The sequence below is a fragment of the Cornus florida genome, unplaced genomic scaffold (genome assembly GCF_030987335.1).
Source record: "Cornus florida cultivar Cherokee Brave unplaced genomic scaffold, ASM3098733v1 CherokeeBrave_3.0.0_Hap2_Chr09, whole genome shotgun sequence".
Classification (NCBI taxonomy): Eukaryota; Viridiplantae; Streptophyta; class Magnoliopsida; order Cornales; family Cornaceae; genus Cornus; species Cornus florida.
Genome location: NW_026775579.1, coordinates 57,530,206 through 57,536,751, shown reverse-complemented (window position 1 = coordinate 57,536,751; position 6,546 = coordinate 57,530,206).

Sequence of the window (6,546 nt, the reverse complement as noted above, 5' to 3'; positions counted from 1 at the left end):
AATTAATTATTTCATGCATCACATACAACAATAAATGACAGATAAAGCAAATTAAATGACCAATGGATTCAGCTTTTAACATTTAATTGCTCTAAGTATTGCGCGAGGATCATCCATCGGCTTGCAAACACCCACATAAGGCTGGTACACACCGAGAGAAGCAAAACACCGCTTGGAACGCGCCTGGAGGGCCCCACACGCGCTCACACGCTCCTGGGGCATGCTGCAGGTGAAGGCACGCGCCCCCACGCGCTGGCACGCGCCTGGGGCGCGTGAGATGCGCCCCCACGCGCTGGCACACGCGTGGGGCGCGTGGGACGCACCTCCACGCGCCTTCACGCGCGTGGAGGGAAGGTGGATTTGGCTGGCGCGTGAGACCCACGCGCCAGGCTCACCACCATAGAGCTGCACCTGATTCTAGCCTCCTCCGACCTCTCTTCTCGCCGCCGGCGATGCTCCGGCCACCGGAAAAACGCCGAAAAATCTCAGAAAAATCAGAAAAATTCCCAGAAAATTAAATTAAGCCTCAAAAAATTTCAGAAAAATTCCAAAAAATTCAGAAAAATTCCAGAAAATTACTGAAGCATAATTTAACCATTTTGGACCTTCTTGAAACTTCATAGCATCCTTTAATGAATATTACATGGATTTAAAAATATTTACAACTTGAAATACAATGGAAAAAATAAATTACATCATTGAACTTTCAAACGGCTAAATCAAAGCCTTAATTACATTCATCCAAAGATAAAATTACATTAATTTAACCTATAAGCTTCATCCATGGCCCAACCATACATCATCATTTATTCACAATTATTCATACATCATCATGTATCAATATATATCAACATATTAAATCATACATCAACATACATCAATAAAAATATATATGAATATAATTTTGGATCTATGAATGATGATTTTCATAAAATCATGATCTCTAATAATGAATCAAACCATGCTCTGATACCACTGTTGGGAAACGTGCTAATTTTAAAAACTTTTCGAGGGATTTAAATTCATAGATCTTGATTCATTACATATAGACAAGTTTTACGCAAAAATAAAAATATGATATATCATTCAATTAACAGATTGAATACTTATATTAAAGGTCTGAATAAACCTTTAAAACTTTCCTCTAAAGTGAATGTTCTCACTTATTGTAGATCCCTTAGCAAGATGCCTTCTTCTTGGATCTCCATCTTCTTGGTAATTGTTTTGCCTTTAGGAATCACTCATAAGCCTCCATGAATGACCTTGGAAAACTAGGCTTGTGGGAGCCTCCATTAGATGAGAACATAAACCCTAATTTTCTAGAGAGAGAAAATAAATTCCTTTTTCCTTCTCATTCAAAATCACACACCCAAAAATATACATAGACCATGTATATATATAGGCAACATAAAGATAAGGAAAAGGAAACTATAAATCCTTCTCAATCTCTAATTCACATATCTCAAATCTAATATGATTCCAATATCAAGTTGGGCTATGAGTGAGAATCCATTGGGCCTATTATTTTATTTGCTACAATGAATTAATAATTGGCCCGGTCCATGGACCCAATTCAATTAATTCATAAATTAATTTCTACTCCACTAAAAGAAATTAATTGAACTCCAATTAAATAATAAATAACCTCTAAGTCAATATTGCACTTCGACCCCTCTATGCATAATTAGTTATCGGATAAATAAAGCCATCAATCCGACTACTTAATTAATATATTTATTTTGGTACCATTGATTATTTCTGACTCGATCACAATAAAAACATTTGTTTGACAAAAATAATAATTTAAATAAATAAATATATAATAAATCATTTTGTCTAAAAACATACGAAGGCCTTCGAATTTACTTTGTGATCAACCATAATCAATACAAAATAAATACAAGTAGCAATGATGCAAATATTGCAAAATATAACCCTCTAACTATTAATCACATAACTACCCAAAGTGTCGGCCTAAGGATCCCGAAGAATCCGCCGAACAAATCAAAGTAATTATTAATTAATAAAAGAGTTTATAATTTTCTCATGCTTAAGAGTCAAATGCTATGACGGTGATAGGGAGCAATTGCATACGATGGCTCTCGCAATATATCTCAACCTAACGCAGATCCAGTTCAAGTCTTAATTAATTATGAGTCCATCCATAATTACTGACTATGAACAATTTATGATTACTATTTATATATCATGCATTGATTGCCATCACATACATATATATTAATATCTCTTGTAATCAAATGGACACTATCAATTCTATAATGAATCGAAATATAATACATTGAATTCACCAATTGTATAAAACATAAATATTTCAGAAACGTCAGGAACATATGTCAATTAATCCAAACAGGAATTTGCTATGCCAGGGCATATAAATACCAACATAAGGGTCTAACAATTAAAAGTTTAAAAATAATTATTCAAACAATTTCGTAGTTGTAGCATAGTTCGCCGTATTGTCCGATAAGCGATATATTAGCCGATACACTACCCTTTTTCAAGTCCGATACACAACTTGTATCGGTTAATTTATATTGACTTTATCTGAGTCTGTTACACTACGACAGCGACTGATATCGCAACCATGACCAATACTGCAAACTATGAGTTGTATTAGTAACTGAACATATTTTGACATTACTCAATAAATAAATAAATAAATGTATATACATATGTATATATAAAAAATCAAAGTTCGATGCATATTTATAATATAGCTCTTGAGAACTTGAACAATCAACAAAGAGAAGAAATTATACCAACTTATTGGTAGACATTAATCAATATTTACTTCGACAATATTGAAAACACCTTTTGAAAACCAACATTAGTAATGTGGATTGTGGGTGGTCCAACTTAATTCGGATTTTTCTTCCCCTTCAGTTTAGAGTCCTCCTTTACCTGGCCATATCAGGTGTAATGTGGATGCTTGTTTTAGCCTTTTCCTCCATGGGTGGTGGCGGTGTAGTGTTTCGAACCTCGAATGGCTCAATCCTTTACAGTATAGTGTTTCAATCTTTTCCGGCTGCTTCGGCTTTGGTGGCAGAGGCTGTGTGTTTTCGCCGTGCTATTTTTTGGGCTTAATTGCTTCAGCTAACACACGTATGCTTTGAATCTGATGCTAAAATGCTTGTCGCAGCTGTGACAGGTGAGGGTGATGCTGCGATGGCAGTTGCTACGTTGGTTTTTGATATTGTTGCAGCGTCGAAGTTTTTTTTTTTTTTTTTTTTTTTCCTAGTTGGGACTCACACACACTGCTTCCACTGAAGTTCGAACCCCTGACCTCCCTTTGAGAAGTAGGAGCCTTGTATCGTTAGGCCACAGGCCTGTTGATAGCGTTAAAGTTTTTTCCGATGGCTACAGTGATTCATATTCGGCGTGGCTCATGCTCTTGCAGCTTTGTCGTGGGTAGTTGCATTCTGATTGTCTTCTTTCTTCTATCCCTTATCACATTACTGAGTTGGCTTTGAGGGATCTGTATTTGTGCTCCATGTAATGGTTTTTGTTGTTGTTTGTCTTGCTGTCCTTGCTATAAAAAATAAAAAAAGAAATCGTCAGCGTTGGGTTGGATTTGTATTAGAAGAATTTTATTATTTTTTTCATTTTGGGTAAAAGGTAAACAGTATTAAATTATTTAATAGAGTTTTTTTCTTTTTTTTTTGGGAAAGTGAAGCAACTTTATTTAATAGAGTTCCTATTATAGATAGGACTAATATTATAGACTTCTGAAAACATTACAATTGCTTAACAGTTGAAAAAATATCTTTGAGAGTGCTTGAAACCTCTTGTAAACATTTTTCAAATTCTCATTATTAGTAATTAACATCCTCTCCTCAATAAATATATACATTATGTTTAAACAATGTTAAATATGCATTTTCTTGCTCAACAACCTTCCCCAATCACTTCATTGTATTTTGGGCAACAATGTGGGCATCAGATCCAACAAATTTCACAACATATATGGTCAAATGGTAGGCCGCTGTTTGGATTTTCTGTGGGTCCCACCCCATTTCTATAAAAATGCAATGAACCCAACACTAGAAAATAGAAATTTTCCGGCCTATGTTCTTCCTCCTCTTTTTTTTTTTTTTCCTTTAATTTTGTTGATTATCTTATTAAAACTCAAGTGGTATATTTTCCTCCTAAATTGGGAGATGTATACAATATCCATTATCCACCACCGTATATCTCGGTCAATCAAAACAACCAATTTCCTTTGATAATATTAGGGTGGCAAATGGGCGGGTTGGGTCGAATTTGGGCTGGATTGAAAATGGACGGGTCAAACATGGATCAAAACCCATATTCAACTTGCTTAGAACTAGTTGAAAATGGGCCGGTAAAAAATATATAGGGTCAACCCGTTATGACCTGTAGACCCATTAAAAAATTTGATGTTTACAAATATGAAAAAGAAAAATGTAATTTGCATATTTGTAAAAAAATAAAAAAAATAAAAAAGATTAGTGAAACTTGTCCGACCCACCCAAAATATTGATGTTTAAAAAATAAAATTTTCTTAAAATTTTGATTTTTACAAACATAGAAAAGGAAAATGTAATTTGTATATTTGTAGAAAAAAATAAAAAAATAAATAAAAATTCACCCATGAAACCCAACCTACTCGCCCAAAATATTGATGTTTAAAAAATAAAAATTTCTTATAAATTCTGATGTTTACAAACATGGAAAAATAAAATGTAATTTGCATATTTGAAAATATGACCATTGAAACTCGACTGACCCGCCCAAAATTTTGATGTTTAAAAAATAAAATTTTCTTTAAAATTTTGATGTTTACAAACATGGAAAAGGAAAACGTAATTTGTATATTTGTAAAAAAAAAAAAAAAAAAAAATTGACTCGTGAAATCCGATCGACCCGCCCAAAATATTGATGTTTAAAAATAAAATTTTCTTAAAAATTTTGATATTTACAAACATGGAAAAAGAAAATGTAATTTGTTTTGAAAAATAAATAAATAAATAAAATTTGACCCATGAAACCCAACCGACTTGCCCAAAATTTTGATGTTTAAAAAATAAAATTTTCTTAAAAAATTTGATATTTACAAACATGGAAAAGGAAAACGTAATTTGTAAAAAATAATAATAATAATAATAATAATATTGACCCGTGAAACCCGATCGACCCCCCCCAAAATATTGATGTTTAAAAATAAATTTTTCTTAAAAATTTTGATGTTTACAAACATGGAAAAAGAAAATGTAATTTACATATTTGAAAAAAAATAAAATAAAATAAAATAAATAAAATAAATTTACCTGTAAAACCTCATCGACCTGCCCAAAATTTTGATGTTTAAAAAACGAAACTTTCTTAAAAAATTTGATGTTTGCAAACATAGAAAAGGAAAATGTAATTTGTATATTTGTTATAAAAATAATAATAAATAAATAAATAAGACTCGTGAAACCTGCACAACCCACCCAAAATATGGGTTGGGACTGGGTTGGATTTGGCCAGCCCAACTTGCAGCCCTTCGTGAGAGAGAGAGAGAAATTAGTTGAGTGTAATATATAATAAATGTGTATTGTATGTTTATTATATGATAGGTAAAATATAGGTTGAATATGGGTAATCATATCCCATCCGTCTCCAGCGTCAAATTAAGTAGTTAAAAATTACTCAACTTATTTTGACCTATCTTAAATATGGTTCACCCATAACCATTAAAAAACGGGTGGATATGGGCTGGTTGATAATTTTTGACCCATTTTACCACCCCTAAATAATATGAATGAGAGTGTTTTGAATCTCTTGATTGACTCGGAGTATTATTTCCCAAATTACCTAATAAATTTTCAATGATTCGTGATACTCAAACTGACTGTTTTGGCCTGTTTCTTAGGCAGAATCCAGCAGACCAGTTGGCAATGAACCTAAAAAATAGACTAAGTGGGTTTGTTCCGCTGAAAAAAAAAAATAAAAAAAAAAAATTTGTTGGGCAACGCTTCAAATCGTTGACACTGTCAGCGCCGGAGCCAACCTCTGTCCTCAATCATCTTCATCCTCGCTGGACAGCCACACTAACTAGTCAACCTGCGTCGGAAATCCATCCTTGCTTATCATTACTGTTCAGTTCTTCATTGCGTTCTTCAACGCTAGCGACAATTCACGTTGGTGATCCCACTACACCGAAACCATCTGTTTGTTGCAAGGTTGTTAAAATTAGGATTCTACGCATAATCGTTTTGAACTCCATAGAATCGGAATTATAGAATCGGATCGTGAATCATAAGATTCTACCAAATTGTAAAAAAAACAATTAAAATTAACTTCTTAAATAATAAGATCTGTAAAATATAACAAAAATAAAGCTAAAACACACAAGATTACATATCCATGAGTTTACAAATCTCAAATCCTAATAATATTCCAAAGTCCGAATATAAATAAAAGAGAATAAATAATATGAGTTTATAAATCTCAAATCATAACTCATTCATCTCCAAAGTTAGAAACTAAAATTACATATCAAAAGGAAATTTTTTTTTTTTA